This window comes from Dasypus novemcinctus, chromosome 9, assembly GCF_030445035.2.
Source record: "Dasypus novemcinctus isolate mDasNov1 chromosome 9, mDasNov1.1.hap2, whole genome shotgun sequence".
NCBI classification, from domain to species: Eukaryota; Metazoa; Chordata; class Mammalia; order Cingulata; family Dasypodidae; genus Dasypus; species Dasypus novemcinctus.
Window position 1 is genome coordinate 472644 of NC_080681.1, and position 17693 is coordinate 490336.

The 17693-nt window shown below is 39.8% G+C and overlaps 1 long non-coding RNA gene across 2 annotated transcripts in view; it reads right to left on the reverse strand.

Annotated features, from left to right (window-relative positions):
* The window catches only part of LOC139439638 (uncharacterized), a 53164-nt gene extending 35930 nt beyond the window's left edge, over window positions 1–17234 (reverse strand). For both annotated transcript variants that reach the window (XR_011649572.1, XR_011649573.1), the window contains exons 1-2: window positions 17120–17234; window positions 16511–16597 (exon numbers count right to left, since the gene is read on the reverse strand). This is a non-coding gene — a long non-coding RNA (uncharacterized lncRNA). The remainder of the gene's footprint in view (window positions 1–16510; window positions 16598–17119) is intronic.
* Window positions 17235–17693: the final 459 nt, after the last annotated feature.

The window sequence follows — 17693 nt, forward strand, 5'->3', positions numbered from 1 at the left end:
GTTGTTTCTTGTTTTCTGTGTTTCTCCTTCCTTTGTTACCCTGTTTCTTTTTCATTTACTGAATTTTTTAACCTACACTATTTCTTTTCTCTCCTTCATCTTGCTGTCTTCTCTTTTCTGTTGTTCTTTCATTCCAATTCTTTTTGTTTGGTCTTCAAGTGTTTTTTTGTTTTTATTTCTCCTTTTTTTCTGTTTTCTTTTTTACTTTTTTATTTCTCTCTTTTCTTTATTCTTTTCTTCTCTTCTCATCCCAGTCTTTTACTTCATTCTACAACTTTTTCTCTATTCTGTTTCTCATTTCATTGTTTCTATTCTACTTCTTTATTCCTTTTCCTCTGTACTTCTTACTCATGTTAATTACTCATTTTCCTAGGTCTTGTATGGTTCCTCTCTTACCTTTCACTATTATTATTACTATTATTCTTTTTCTCTTCCTACCTCTTTCATTTTCACTGGTCCTATTTTTTTTTCAAGGGAACATAGGCAACAGCAAGGAAACACAATAAGAATGAAGTGTCAAAGGGAAAACTTACAATACACACACAAACAACAACAAATAAAACCCTACAGTAGAGAGAAATGCTAATCAACTAAATAAACCCATCAAGATAAACAGATACCTAGAAGACAACAAAAAATTACAAGCCATATTAAGAAACAGGAAGACATGGCCCAGTGAAATGAACAAAGTAAAATCCAGGAGGAGATGCAGAACATGGAACAACAATCAGACATGTCCAAATAAGTATCGTGATCAGCTTAATGAAGTGAAGGAAGAGATTAAGGATATTAAGAGGACACTGGGAAAACATACTGAAGAAATTGTAAATATACATTAAATAGATAACAAATATGATGATGATGAATGACACAACTGAAGAAATAAAAAATATACTGGAAGTACATCAGATTTGAACAAGCAGAGCAATGAATTGATGATGTGGAAGACAGTACATCTGAAATCAAGCAGATACTAGAACAGATAGATAAAAAGATAGAAAAAAAAATCCAACAGGGATGTAGGGATTTAAATGACAACATGAAATGCATTATAGGCATCCCGGATGGAAAAAAAGACCAGAAAGGGGACAGAAGGAGTTTTGGAGGAAATAATGACTGAAAAGTTCCTAAACCTCTTGAGGGAGATGGATGTACATGTTCAGGAAGTGCAGCACACACAAACAGTATAAATCATAACAGTCCTACTCTGAGACATACTTGTCATATTGTCCAATGCTAAAGACAGAGAATACTGAAAGCATCAAGAGAAGAGAGATCCATTACATACAAGGGAAGCTCGATAAGATTAAGTGCAAAGTCTCATCTGAAACCATGGAGGCAAGAAAGCAGCAGTATGGCATAGTAAACATGCTAAAAGAAAAAAAAATTGTCAGACAAGAATACTTTAAACAGCAAAGCTGGTATTCAAAACTGAGGGAAAGTTCAGAATATTCACAGATAAACAGAAATTAAGAGACTATGTCAATAAGAAACCTGCCTTTCAAGAAATACTAAAGGCTGTTCTGCAGGTTGAAAGGAAAAAACAGGAGAGAGAGAGTTGGAGGAGAGTGTAAAAACAACTAAAAATATAAAAAGAGAAATAAAAACAATATGTAGCATACATAAACCTAAAGAAAATATGGCTAATATAATTCCTTGACAGTAATACAACTGAATACAAATGGATTAAATTCCCCCAGGAAGAGACACAGATTGGCAGAATGGACAAGGAAATATGACCTCTCAATATGCTGTCTACAAGAAATGCACCTTAGACCCAGGGATGAAAGGAGGCTGAAAGTGAATGGTTGGAAAACTATTTTACAAGCAAATAATAACCAAAAAACAGTGGGAGTAGCTATACTAATATCTGACAATTAGACTTTAAATGCAAACTATTGTAAGAGACAAAGAAGGACACTATATATTAATAAAAGGGACACTATCAAGAACAAAGAAAAATCATAAACATTTTTGCACCTAACCAGGGTGCCTCAAAATACATGAGTCAAACACTGGAAAAACTAAATGGAGAAATAGATGCTTCTACAATTATAGTGGGGGATTTTTTTAAAAAAATATTTTATTTATTTATTTCTCTCCCCTTCCCCCTACACCCCAGTTGTCTGTTCTCTGTGTCTGTTTGCTGCATCGTCTTTGTCTGTTTCTTTTGTTGTCAGTGGCATGGGAATCTGTTTCTTTTTACTGTGTCATCTTGTTGTATCATTTCTCCATGTGGGTGGCACCATTCCTGGGCAGGCTGCACTTTCTTTGGCGCTGGGCGGCTCTCCTTATGGGGCGCACTCCTTGCATGTGGGGCTCTCCTATGTGTGGACACCCCTGCGTGGCACAGCACTCCTTGTGCGCATCAGCACTGTGCATGGGCCAGCTCCACACGGGTCAAGGAGGCGCAGGGTTTGAACTGCGGACCTCCCATGTGGTAGACGGATGCCCGAACCACTGGGCCAAGTCCGCTTCCCAATATAGTGGGGGATTTTAATACACCATTATCACCATTAGACAGAACACCATGACAGAGAATCAATAAAGAAACAAAGACTTTGAGTAATACATTAGTGGATCTGGACCTAATAGACATATAAAGAACATTACACCCAAATACAGCAGAATATATATTCTTCTCGAGTGCACATGGATCATTTTGCAGGATAGACCATACGCTAGCTCACATAACAACTCTCAATGAATTCAGAAAGACTGAAGTTATACAGAATAACTTCTCTGGCCACAATGGAATGAAGGTGGAAATCAGTTACAGGCAGAGAACCAGATCAGGCACAAAGATAGATAAGTTAAAGAGCGCATTCTTAGACAAGCAGTGGGTCAAGCAGGAAATCACAAAAGTAATTAGTAACTACTTGAAAGAATGAAAATGACAACAAAATGAATCAAAACCTATGGTTTTGCAGCAAAAGGTGTACCAAGAAGGAAATTCATAGCCATAAATCCCTATATTAAAAAAGAAGAAATGGTTAAGTTGCAAAACAATAGAGGAACACCTGAGGAGGTCTGAAAACCAGTGAATGGAGTTTGGACTTGATCCAATAAGCAATGATGAAGCTACTAACTAAAGACTTTGGGCCAAAAGGAAAGTCATGAGGAGTAAATGGTCCACACTGAACACAACAGGAACAGAGTGAAGAAGGAAAAAACTGAGAAGTGAAAAGATCACTCATTTTTGTTAATGTACAGTGATGGTAACACAACATCGTGTATATAATTAACACCAGTGTATTATATATCTAAATGTGGATAAAAGGGGAAATTTGGTGTGGTATGTACACTGATAGCATAAAAATTAAAAGTAAACAACCATAAGACTATACAATACAGTGAACCCTAAAAGAAAATATGGACTATAATAGGACAATTATATTATTTGCAATTGCTAAAAGATGGAAACAACCTAAGTATCCATCAACTAGTGAATTGATAAGCAAAATGTGGTATATTCATACAGTGGGATATAATTCAGAAGAAAAAATCAATTAGGGAAGCAAAGACAATGTGGAAGAACACTGAGGATATTAGGTTGAGTAAAAGAACCAGACACAAAAGGACAAATACTTTATGGTCTCACTAATATGATCTAAATACAGTGAGTAGATTTATGGAGTTGGACTATGAAATGAAGTTTGGTGGGAGATGGAATGTGGATGAAAAGGGGAAGATGATGTTGGGTATATATAGAATGCTTAATCAGGTAAAATGTAAATATAGGGTGATGCTTCAACTAGATGGCAACACATTATAATGAATGTAACAAATGCTGATGATTTACAAATGGGAATGTGGCCAAAAACAGCAGTCTAGGAAAATTAATGTTAGTTGGAGAACAGTTGAAGAATAATATTGGCAATGTAGAACAATGATTTTGGCAGGAGATTGTGGTTAATAAGATAAATAGAGGAATGGACTTCTACTACATGTTAAGAATGTGCTGATACAATGGAAAAATATTAAGAAGACCATAGTAATGATTTTCTAGCAAAAGCAAGGTTAATACTATATTAATACTTAAGAGTTAAAAAAAAGGAGTTTGGTTTTGTGAAATCTGAATATGATAAAGCAGTTTCTCTCTTCATTATTTTTTAATTAATACAGCATAATTATGTTATTTAATCACTGTATCTTTCTGAACATTAGAGGAACAACTGTGTTAGAATTTGCAATTAGATTAGATAAAGATGAGAAAGAACTTTTCAGGTGAAATGTTTCCATAACTTGTTGAGCTGCGTTTTTCTGTTATTTTTTTCTGAATTTGAAATAAAGTTACAAAAAATAGTACAACAATAATAATATTTACTCACTGATTGTAACAAAGGTACTACACTAATGTGACGTGTTTAAAATGGGAACACTTCATGCATCTTTCTGGAAATCTACAACCTCTCTAATAAAAAAATCTTTAAGGCAAAAGACAAAGATCTCTTAATACATGGAGCAATGAAGTGGTACTAAGAATTTTTAAAAGGACAGAATTTGCAGAACTCAAGTGAATGTCTACATTTTTCAAGGCAGGGGTAAAGAGAAGGATGACATATGAGTTTCCAATCCTAGGTGAGACTTCAAGATCAGTTCCAAAAGGCAATCAGTTTAACAAAAAGATAAGAAATTGCATTTTAGACATGTTACATCAGAACCAAAGAGGGGACATTCATGTAAAGCTACCAAAGGAAAAAGGTAGATGCTGGATTTTAAAAAATTGATGAAAAACCAACGCTTAAGTTGCAGATTTGGGGGTAATTGTATAAAAAGCAAAAGTAAATATGGGTAAATAAGACATCTTCAAAGGGAAAAAGATTGGAGGGGGTAAAAATCAAAAGTAAAAAGGCTCGACCACTAATATTAAACTGAGAATATGAAAGAAGTATAAAGGAGAGAGAACTAAGTTCCCAAGAGGACCGGAACAATGGGGCTGCAGAAATAAAAAAAAAAGCAACAGTTCAGGAAGAATCTATGTCATAGCAATGGAAGGGGCTTTTTATGACTTTCAAACTCTTTGACTTTCTAACCATTTTGAGAAACAATGTGATAGAGTAATAAGAAACATTGGGTTTTGAATCGCTGTTTTGACTCTTCTTAGTCAATTAGTATTACAGAATATTTTCACCAAAAAAATTATGTAGGTAGATGTAGATAAATGGATGACCAAAACTTACAAGTGCATGTAGAAAGATTCACTGGATCATATCAAGGCTCAATATTGTAGCCAAGGGTTACTTATTTATTCTACCACAATTTTTCCAATAGAAAAATTCCAAGTCCTCTAAACTCATTCTAAGCATCAAAAAAAAACCTTCAAAAATCATATTACCAGAAACAATAAGACAAGTATGGTCCTTCAACTATAACAAAAGAAGGGTGTCATAATAAAATGTATCACTAATTCAGAATTAAAAGCATTTATTTGAAACTATAAAACTATAATTAGCACTGCACTTTTAAATATATGTCCCAGAGACTTAAATCTTTGGTCTGTTCATGTGCTGGTTGAGCCCTGAATCTCAGCAGAGTTGTAACACCTACTCATCAGTTCATTGGACTCACCGGGGACAACTGAGGAGGTGATGATTGACAACACCCATCTCAAGGAACAGAGAGTGTGTGCAGCTGCAAGCAAGATGGTTCTATCCATCTGCCCCATGGGATCTAAGCCTCTCTCAATTAGAGACAAGAGTGGGCATCACCATCCCCAAATCCTCAGGATTGGGGAGTGAGCAATGGACTAAAGTAGACTTAGTGTTATACAATTACAGACTTATTGTTATTTCATTCTAGCGATGGAATTACTTTTATCATTGTAAAGGCAGGAGCCACCAGAGGTTCTGAGGGGGCGGGAAAGAGAAGAATAGGTTCAACATGGGGGCATTTTTAGGACATTGGAATTGTCCTGAATAACACTGCAATGACAGATACAGTCTTCTACACATTTTGTCATAACCTCTAAAGTTGTGTGGAGCAGAGTGTAAACTATAATGTAAACTACAGTCCATGCTTAGTAGCAATGCTTCAGTGTGTGTTCAACCACTGGAACCAATGGACCACACTAATGAAAGATTTTGTTAATGGAGGAAAGCGGGGGGTGGGGCGGGGAGAGTTTCAGACTCTTGCTGCAGCCAACGATGGCTCAAAATGGCCAGATGTACAATGGATAGCACCTCCAGACTGGCGCACGGTATCATGGTGCTGAAGGGCACTATGCACCAGGCTGGTGTAATACAGGAGCCTACCTTCCCAGCTTTTCTCTAGGGTCAATGGTGCTGCAACATGCTGGCGGTATGAAGGGCATACCAAGTGGAGCAGTGATTACCAGAGAGATGTAAGCAGAACTTAAACATGATTGGCAGTATGGCCTGATCCCATGGAGAGATAACATGTATGGTATTGCAAACCTGGAGCTTAGATCTATTAACTGCCACTCAAAGAGAAACTTATGTATTAGTTGGTGCATTAATTAGTATTAAGTACAGTACCTATATGCCTAATGATTATAATGATACATCTCTGTTCTAGATCATATGCAGAGGGATATTGAACATGTTAAAAGGTCCTGGTAAATTTCATTATTTCTAGGTAGTTAATGAAAGGCATGCTTAACCCAGGTCTCTTCCTAGCCCTTATTCCAAAACCTGCCCCACTCATATTCTGGGACTGACTGGCAAACCCACATGCCATCCTACCAGGGCTAATAAGCCTTTTTACACCAGGAAGGAAATGGCAACAGGTGGCTGCCACAGCAGGGGTTCCACAGGGTACAGGTCAAAAGGCTGTCTGGGAGCTCCAGGGCCTTTAGAGACATTGCAGTCACACTAACAAAACTGCTTCAGCTTTAAAGCAATTTCATGTTCCATCTATTCTTTCCTAGTCCTTCTCGCATGACCTTTGGTAACCACTATTTTATATCAATTTTACAAGTTCTTCAGTTACCACATGATAATAACTACAATAGCAATAAATCTACAGTGGTCCATGGTTGCACTCCTTACTTAGGTTTATTTATCCCTCAATCTTGAGGAACTGGGGATGATATCCACTCTGCTTCAGAATGAGAGGGGGCTTAGATCATAATGAGTGGAAAGGAGGCCTGATATGTTCTCAAACAGAGAGGAGGGTGTCTCCAGAGTATAGGTGGTTCCTAACAGGGGAGGACAGACTAGTGTGTCAAGCCTTCAGCATTGTTCCAAGTATTTACTAATCTCGTCCTTCAAGGAGTGAAGCCTGGTGGTCACAGTGGGTCCTGAGGAGAGGGAGAGGGAGGAATGGGATCAACACAAGAGTGGATATTTAGGGGGCAAAGGAAGTGTTCTGCATGATCTTGCAATGATGGATACAGGCCATGTTAAATTTCATCAAAAATTTATGAAAGTATACGGTCTAAAATGTAAACCATAATATAAACCACTGACCATAATTTGCACCGATGTTTTAATATTTGTACATCAGTTTTAACAATTGTACCATCCATACGGAAGAAGGTGATTAACAGGGTAAGGGGGAAAGGGAAGGATGTTGCGTATATGGGAGTCCCCTTTATTCTCTATGTGACTTTACTGTGACCTAAAATTTCTTGGAAGACAAAATGAAAAAGTAAAATATTAGGGAAGTAATGGAAGAAAATGCAACTGTACATATAGGACAATACAGTTATCAAAGGCAAAACTACTCTCCAGTTCATTGAACTCACCCAGGACAACTAACAAGGAAGTCAGAATGGACAACCACCACACCAAGGAACTAAGAAAGTCTACAACTACAAGCAAGAAAGTCCAATCTATCAGCCAAATAGGATCAAAGTCCCCTCTCTGGAAGAGTAGGCATCACCATTCCAAAATGCTCAGGATTGGGGAATAAAATACAGACAATGTGGACTTACTGGTGTTCTACTATAGACTTACTGTGGTTCTATCAATGGAAAAGCTATCATCGATGTGGACACAATGGCCACTGGAAGTGGTGAAGTCAGGGAGAGGGAAAAAGACGTATAATATTGGGGGCATTTTCAGGACTTGGAATAGACCTAAATGACACTGCAATGACAGATGCAGGCTGTAGTGTTGTAGAATTTGAGAGAAGTTCAATTATTTGAGTATAGAGAGGCCAGGACTCAGGAATGATTTTGAGAAGGAAAAATGGTTTATTGATGGCCGGCCAGACTCGGGAGCTTTCTGTTTGAATCCCGAGCCCTGAACAAGATTTTCAAATGTCTTTTATACCACGAGGAAAGGCCAAATGGTCACTTTGTTTCAGTTCTCAATAGGCTTCAATTAGCATATATATCTTCCACATCTTAGGTAAGCTTTTAGCATGGACTCCAGACATTCTAGATAAGCCTTTAACATATTTGGTTTGCATTTCCCCTGAATACTTAAAGTTTATAGACCTTGCATTGTTAAACTGTTTCCTGCTCCCCAAGGGCAGGACTGCAGCCTTTCATCATCCCACACCCACAAGTCACAGATAGTTTAGATTATCTCTGAAGAGACAAAGAGCCTGCCACCCATAGCCCACATCAGTAGGAGTTTGATATTACTGATGAATTCCAGAAAGAAATATTACATTATATTTGTAAACTTATCTTTTCCTCTGGGCATACTAGATTATACTGAATTCACAGATTTACTTGATTAGGTAATTATGTTAACCACTTGTGCCGGAAGGGCATTGAGTCCCCACCCTTTGGTGGGCAGGGACACACAGATAAAAGGCATGGCAAAGGGCAGAATGAAGGTTTTTTAATGTTGGAGCTTTGATGTTGGAGTTTGATGCTGAAGCTGGGGCCCTGGGAAGCAAATAACTCTGAACCCACAGAGAAGCAAGATCCTGGAAGGGAGGAAACCCAGGAAGCCTGAACCTTGCAGACATCAGCAGACATCTTGCTCCAAGACATGAAAACAGACGTTGTTGAGGGAAGTAACTTATGCTTTATGGTCTAGTATCTGTAAGCTCCTACCACAAACAAATACCCTTTATAAAAAACCAACCAATCTCTGGTATTTTGCATCAGTACCCCTTTGGCTGACCAATACACAGGCCCTTATATAGTCTGCCATAACCTAGAGAATTGAGGCAAGAGAGTATAAACTACAATGTAAACTAAAAACCATGCTTAGTTGCAATGCTCCAAAATCTGTTCATCGGTTGTAATGGATGTAGCACACTAATGAAAGAAGTTAATGTTGGGAACCAGTAGGAGTTGTGGGGCATATGAGAATCTCCTATTTTTTTATGTAACATTTTATGTAATCTAAGTATCTTTTAAAAATAATTTTAAAAAGGATACAAAGGCCTCTTATCTGATTACAAAGGCATATCCAGGGATCTGCCATCCCCAGAAAGGGGAGCGAGAGGGACAGCCTAAGGCTGACAGCTTCTCACCCACAATTCTGGTCTGCTGTGTTCCACCAGCCTTTCAGGGCTAAGTGGGATCACACTGTTGTCTACCTTGGGACACTAAGCAGGACTGGAGAAATCTAACACTCTCAATCTCCCTCTCTTATAGGTGGGACTGATTGTTGAGGATGCACCTTCCCAGGAAACAGGAGAGAGAGGGACACAATCTAAGGCTGACTCAGCTTTGGACCCACACATTTGGTCTGTTGTGTCCCAAGGGCCTTCCAGGTCAGGTAGCCCTTGCCATTGTTTGCCTTGGGAGGCTACAAGGGAGTAAAGAAATCTGACCCTCTCAATCTCCTCTATAAACTGGGACTGACTGTGGGGGATGCAGAAGGAAGTGGAATTATTTCTTATCCAGGAAATAGGAGGGGGCTGCCAGAGAAGGCTAGAGAATTTTTTATAAGAAAGTTCAAATTACAAGGCTCTTAGCCTCCAGGCAGGACCCACTCACATTGATCCAGGCTGTGTTACAGCAAAAACACTCTAAACAGGCATTGAACTGAGAGGGCTGCCAAATAGTGCCATCTGCTGGCAGAACTAGGAAGTACATATGAGAAAATTAAAAATAAATGAGTCTTTTTCTGACCTTTATAGCTTTCCTCCCACACCCCTAGGAAGTAGGTCTGCAACCCATTACTGGGGGCAGAGCACACTTTTGAGCAAATAACAGGGACAACCCTAATGATCCAGGTTGAATCAAGAATTAAAGAGCAACAATAACACACAGCCTCTTGCCACTAAATCCCAAACAAAAGACAAAGAAATTGAGCATCTGAGTAAACTACATACTAATCACCAAAAATTTACAAGCCAGAATAAGAAAATGGAAGACATAGCCCAGGAAAAGGAATATCTCAAAGTCCCAGAAGAGATGCAAGATTTGAGAGAACTAATTAACGAGATGCGTAAATTAAATTCATGAGATGAAAGACAACATGGCTAAAGAGATGAATGACATCAAGAAGACACTGAGCAAGCACAAAGAGAATTTGAAATGTGGAATAGAAAAGCAACAGAGATCATGGGAAAGAAAGACACAATAGGTGAAAACAAAAACACATTAAAGGTATACAACAATTTCAAGCAGACTTGAAAGGATAGAAGAAAGAATAAATGACACCAAAGACAGAACAGTTGAAATTGAAGAGAAAAGAACAGAGGGAGAAAAATTGGAAAAAAGTTGAGCAGAGGCTCAGGGAGATGAATGACAACAGAAAACACAACACCATGCATGTCAGGGGAGTTCCAGAAGGAGATGAGAAGGGAAAAGGGTTATAAAGAGTATTTAAGGGAACAGCTAAAAATTTCCCAACTCTCACAAAAGAAATGACCCTACATGTCCAAGAAGCCCACCGTATCCTAATAGGAATAAATCCGAATAGATGTACTACAAAACATATATTATTCAGAATGTCAAACATCAAAGATAAAGTTCTGAGAGCAGTAAGGGAAGCAAACCATCACATACAAGGAATGCCCAGTAACAGTGTCAATTTCTCATCAGAAACTATGGCGGCAAGAAGACAGTGGTATGATGCATTTAAGAGACTGAAAGAGAAAAACTGCCAGCAAAGAATTCTGCACTCAGCAAAACTGTCCTCAAAATATGAAGGTGAGTATAAAATATTCACAAATAAACAGAAACTAAGACAGTTTGTAAAAAAAGAATCCAAATTGCAGAAAATAAGAAGGAAACCTTAGAGCCTGAAAGAAAAGGACAGAAGAGAGAGGCTTAGAGGAGAGTATGAAAGAAAAAGACAGAAGAGAGAGACCTGGAGGACAATATAGAGAAAAGAATAGCAGAAAAGGGAAGCAGTCTTGGCCCGGCAGTTAGGGCATCCATCTACCACATGGGAGGTCCACGGTTCAAACCCTGGGCCTCCTTGACCCATGTGGAGCTGGCCCATGAGCAGTAATGATGCACACAAGGAGTGCCGTGCCATGCAAGGGTGTCCCCATGTAGGGGAGCCCCACACGCAAGGAGTGCGCCCCGAAAGGAGAGCTGCCCAGCATGAAAGAAAGTTCAGCCTGCCCAGGAATGGTACCACCCACATGGAGGGCTGACACAAGATGACACAACAAAAAGACACACAGATTCCCGTGCCGCTGACGACAACAGAAGCGGACAAAGAACATGCAGCAAATAGACACAGAGAACAGACAACTGAGGGGGCGGGGAGAAGGGGAGAGAAATAAATAAATAAATATTTTTAAAAAAATAGCATAAAGGATAATCCAGAGTAAAAAGACAGACCAAAATATGATATGACACATGAAAATCAAAGAATAAAATGTTGGAAGTATATAATGCATTTACAGTAATATCATTGATTGTGAATAGATTAAACGCACCAAACAAAAGATACAGCTTGACAGAATGGATAATAAACACATGAGCCATCCATATTCTGCATACAAGAGACCCACTTTAGACTCAGTGATACAAACTGGCTCAAAGTAAAAGGTTGGAAAAAGATACTCCATGCTAATAGTAACCAAAAAAGAGCAGCGATAACTATACTACTATTGGACAAAACAGACTTGAAGTGAAAAAAAGTTAGAAGACAGAGAAGGCCATTATATATTAATAAAAAGTACGACCCACCAGGAAGATATATTTATGCACCTAACCACAGTGTCCCAAAATATGTAAGACAAACTATGGCAGAAATGAAGGGAGAAACAGGCATCTCTACAATAATAGTTGGAGACTCTAATATACCACTCACATCATGAGACAGAACAACTCAACAGAAGATCAACAAGGAAACAGAGAACTTAAAGAATAGGTTAGACCTAACAGACATACAGAATGCTGCATCCACACGTAGCAGGGTATACATTCTTCTCACGTGCCCATGGATTCTTCACCAGGATACACCACATGCAGGGCACAATGCATGTCTCAATAAATATGAAAACACTGAAATTATAAAAAGCACCTTCTTGATCATAAAGAAATGATGGAAATCAACATACACAGGAAAAAGGTAACTTCACAACTGTGTGGAATCTAAAGAACACACTCCTAAATGATCAGTGGGTCAAAGAAGAAATAGCAAGTGAAATAAGTAAATGTATTGGCATGAATGAAAACAAGAACACAAATTACCAAAACTTATGGGTTACAGCAAAGCAAGTCTTGATAGGGAAATTTATAGCCCTATGCCTATATTAAAAAAGAAGAAAGTGCTAAACTCAAAGACTTAACTCTAACCCTAGAGAAATTAGAAGGAAAAAAAAACACTAAACCAATCCTCAAAGCAAGCAGAAAGAAAAAAACAATAAAGATAAGAGCAGAAATAAATGAAACCACAACAACAACAAAATAGAGAATATCAAAACCAAAAGCTAGGTCTTTGAGAAGATCTATAAAATTGACAAATTGCTAGCAAGATTAACAAAGGAGAAAAAGGGGCAAATACATACAATCAGAAATAAAAGGAGGAAAGTAATGACTGACCCCACAGAAATAAAAGATTCGAAAGAGGATATTATGGGGAAGCAGATTTGGCTTAACTGATAGAGCGTTCACCTACCACATGGGAGTTCCAGGGTTCGAACTCCAGTTCGATCCCCAAGGCCTCCTGACCCATGTGGTGAGCTGGCCCATGTGCACTGCTGATGTGCGCAAGGAGTGCCATGCCACACAGGGGTGACCCACACGCAGGGGAGCCCCACATGCAAGGAGTGCACCCCATAAGGGGAGCTGTCCTGGGCAAATAAAAGTGCAGCCCGCCCAGCAGTGGAACCGCATACATGGAAATCTGATGCAGCAAGATGGCTCAACAAAAAGAGACACAGATTCCCAGGGCCACTGGCAAGAATACAAGCAGACACAGAAGAACACACGGCAAACAGATACAGATAGTAGACAACTGGCGAGGGGGGCAGGGGGGAAGGGGAGAGAAATAAATAAAAAATAAATCTTTAAAAAACAAAAGAGGATATTATGAGAAACTGTATGCCAACAATCTAGACAACCCAACAATGGGAAAATTCCTAGAAATTGCCAAACAACCTACACTGACACTACAAGAAATACAAGAACTTAACAAACCAATCACATTAAAAGAGACTGAATCCATCATCAAAAATCTCCCAACAAAGTAAAGCTCAGGACCAGATGACTTCAGAGATGAATTCTACCAAGCATCTCAAAAAGAATTAACATCAATCCTGTTTAAACTCTTCCAAAATGATCAAGAGGAGGGAAAATTACCCAATACTTTTCATGAAGCCAACATCACCCTAATACCAAAGCCAGATAAAGACTCTATAAGGAAAGAAAATTACAGACCAATCTCTCTAATGAACAGAGAGATGCAAAAAGTCTCAACAAAATATTGACAAATTGAACCCAGCAGCATTATCAAAGACTTACATACATCACGACCAAGTTAGACTTATTCCTGGTATGCAAGGTAACTAAACATAAGAAAATCAATCAACATAATTAACCACATTAACAAACTGAAGGGAAAAAAACACATGATCATCACTATAGACAAAGAAAAGGCATTTGACAAAATCCAGCATTCTTTCTTGATAGAAAACACTTCAAAAGATGAGTAGAAGGAAAATGCCACAATATGATAAAAGGCGTATATGAAAAACTAATAGCCAACAGTATACTCAGTGGGAAAATGTTCAAAGCTTTCCATCTAAGATCAGAAACAAGACAGGGATGCCCACTTATCACCACTGTTGTCCAACATTGTACTAGATGTTCTAGTTAGAGCAATTAGAGGAGGAAAAAAAAAAATTAAAGCCATCCAAATAGGAAAAGAGGAAGTAAAACTCACACTATTTGCAGATGACGTGATCCAATATTTAGAACATTCTGAAATGTCTACAACAAAGCTACTTGAGCTAATAAGTGAGCTCAGCAAAGCAGCAGAATAAAAGATCAACATGCAGAAATCACTGTTTTTGTACACTAGTACTGCACAATCTGAGGAGAAATCAGTGGGAAAATTCCATTTACAACAGCAACAAAAAGACTCAAATACATAGGGATCAATTTAACCAAAGAAGTACAGGACCTATACATGGAAAACTACAAAACAGTGGTAAAAGAAATGTAAAATGACATAAACAAATGGAATGACATTCCGTGCTCATGTCCCGAAAGACTAAATACCATAAAGAGGTCACTCCAACCTAAATTGATTTATAGACTCAATGTAATGCCAATCAAAATTCCGACAGCCTACTTTACAGAAATAGAAAAGGCAATTACCAAATTCCTTTGAAAGGGAAGGTGCACCCAAATAGGCAAAAACATTCTAAAAAAGAATAGGAACATGGGAGAAATTTCACTGCCAGAGCTTGAAACATATTACAAAGCTATGGTGGTCAAAACCACATGGTACTGGCATAAAGAGAGACTCATCTATCAGTGGAATAGAATTTAGAGTCTAGAAATAAACCCTCAACTCCTTGGTCAATTAGTTTTTGACACACCAACAAAGTCCATGTTAACAGGAAAAAAGTCTCTTCAATAAATGGTGCTGGGAGAACTAGATATCCATAAGCAAAAGAATGAACCAGGACCCCTACCTCACATTCTATACAAGAATTAACTTAAAATGGATCAGAGACCTAAATATAAAGGTAAAAACCATAAAACTACTTGAAGAAAATATAGGGTAACATCATAAAGACCTTGTCAAACATGGTGGTTTCTTGGATCTTACACTCAAAGCACACAAAATGAAAGAAAAAAGATAAATGGGAACTCCTCAAAATTAAACACTTGTGCGCTTCACAGGACTTTGTCAAAAGGGTGAAAAGGTAGCTGCCTCAGTGGAAGGAGATAATTGGAAATCACAGATCTGATAAGGATTTAATATCCATGATATATAAAGAGCGGTTACAACTCAACAATAAAAAAACAAATGACTCAATTAAAAAATGGGCAAAAGACATGAATAGACATTTGTCCGAAGAAGAGATACAAATGACAAGAAAACACAGGAAAAAATGTTCAATATGAGTAATGACTAGGGAAATGCAAATCATAATTAAGAGATATCATTTTAGACTTATCAGAATGGCCACTACTAAAAAGTCAGAGAACTACAAATGTTGGAGAGGAGGATGTGGAGAGATAGGAACACTTATTCACTATTAGTGGGAATGCACTGTGGAGGACTGTTGGGCAGTTCCTAAAGAAGTTGAATATAGATTTGCCAGTGACCCAACAATACCAATATTGGGTCTACACCCAGAAATGAAAGCAATGATACAAATAGACATCTGCACACCTATGTTCATAGCAGTGCTAGTCGCAATTGTCAAAAGCTGGAAAGAACCCAGGTGTCCATCAACAAGGAATGGATAAACAATAGTATATTCCCATGATGGAATATTATGCAGCTGTAAGAAGAAATGAAGTTGTAAAACATTTGACAACATGGATGAACCTGGAGGACATTATGTTGAGTGAAGTAAGCCAGATACAAAAGGACAAATACAGTAAGAGTGCATTAGTATGAACTAAATATATTGCATAACATACTATATGATTCCATTTATATAAAATGTAAAGATAAGTCAATTTATAGAGGGGAAAATAAAGGATTCATGCAAGAGTAGCCAAAAACGGAAGCTGTGAACAGTACGGGAAGCAAAGATGGAAAAGTGATGAATTTTCTTGTTTTTTCATTATTATTATGGAAATAATGAAAATGATCTAATAGTGATTGAGGTGATGAATACACAACTATGTGATGGTGCCAAATACCAGTGACTGTGCACTTTGGATGAATTGAATGCTTTGTTGATATGTATGGATAAAATTGATTTGTTAAAAAAAAAGACAAACAGCACCTCAAAATGGGAAAATACATAAATACACTTTCACCAAAGAAGAAACATTCACTTCTTTTCATCACTAGGGAAATACAAATTAAAATCTGTTTTGAGTTATCATATAGACATACTAAAATGGCTAAAATCAAAAAAGATAATACCAACTATTAAAGAAGATGTGGAAAACCTGGAACCCTCATACATTTCTGGTGAGAATGCCAAATGGTCCTGCCACTTTGGCAAACATTTTGTCAGTTTCTTAAAAATATAAACTTACATCATTGTTGCTAGTTCCACTCTGAGAAATCGATCCAAGACAAACTGCTGTACAATGAATCCTACAGCAAGTTCATGGCAGCCAAAACTGGAGAAAAAATACCAATACCTATCAACTGGGGCTTGGATAACAAAAGGCGGTACATCGTAAATAGCTGTGCAACTCAAATAGGTAAGTTCATTAAATTAACTTTCACAGAAAGTTATCCGTGTCTGGAAAATGCCAAAGATTGAAGCAGGCCGCGGGCCCCCCGCCCCCCCCCCCCCCCCCCCCCCGCGAAGGCAGCCCCCAACACCTCGGCCCCAAACCGCAGAGACAGGGGAGGCCCGGCGGGGCGCGCGCACCACCGTCCAGCGAGCAGGAGCCTAGCGGCGGCGCGGGCCCGCGCTCCCGGAACGCAGCACTGGCAGAGCCGCTCGCCGCTTTTCCGCGCTTCCGGGGCCCCCGCAGCCCGCCCCCCGCCGCCGCCAGGTTGGGTCCCACACGCGCCGGTCACGGAACCGGGAGCAGGCGGGCGTCTGAGGGGGCGCCGCGCGCTCCCCCTGAGGGTTCCGGTCCTGCGCCCGCCGCCCGCCCGCCCGCGGGCCAGACGCGCCCCTCACCGCACACCTTGAGGCCCGCGCGTCGTCTCGGCCTGGCCCGAGCACCAGCTCACCGCGACCGGATCCCGAACACCACGAGCTGCGAGAGATGCCGCCGCCGCCGGGCCGCGTGCTGGAGGGGGCTCAGGGGGCGGGGCTGAGCGGGAGCGGGGATGAACGCCGGGGGGCGGGGCTGAACGGCCAGGGGCAGGGCTGAGCCCGGGGGACGTGGCTGAATGGCCAGGGGCGGGGCTGAGAGTGGGGCTGAGGGGCGGAACTGAATGGCCAGGGCGGGGCTGAGCGGCGGGGGCGGGACTAAAGCCCGGCAGCACCCCTGCGGCAGCACCGCCCCTACGCGGCCGCAGGCGATCTCGCGGGCCCTCGGGCTCCTCGGCGCCCAGGTCCCACGCGTCTACCTGCGTTCACCCTGCAGAGCGTCTTCCCGCCCCCCGAGACCCAACCGGCGCCTGGCTTCCACGGTGGATCCCCTGGCCTGGAGTGGGGACGCCTCCCTGGAGGCGGTGATGGCCCCTCCTGCTATGAGATAAATATTCTACAAAACAGAAGGCCAAAGCTAAGATTGTAGAGCAATAAAGTGCAGT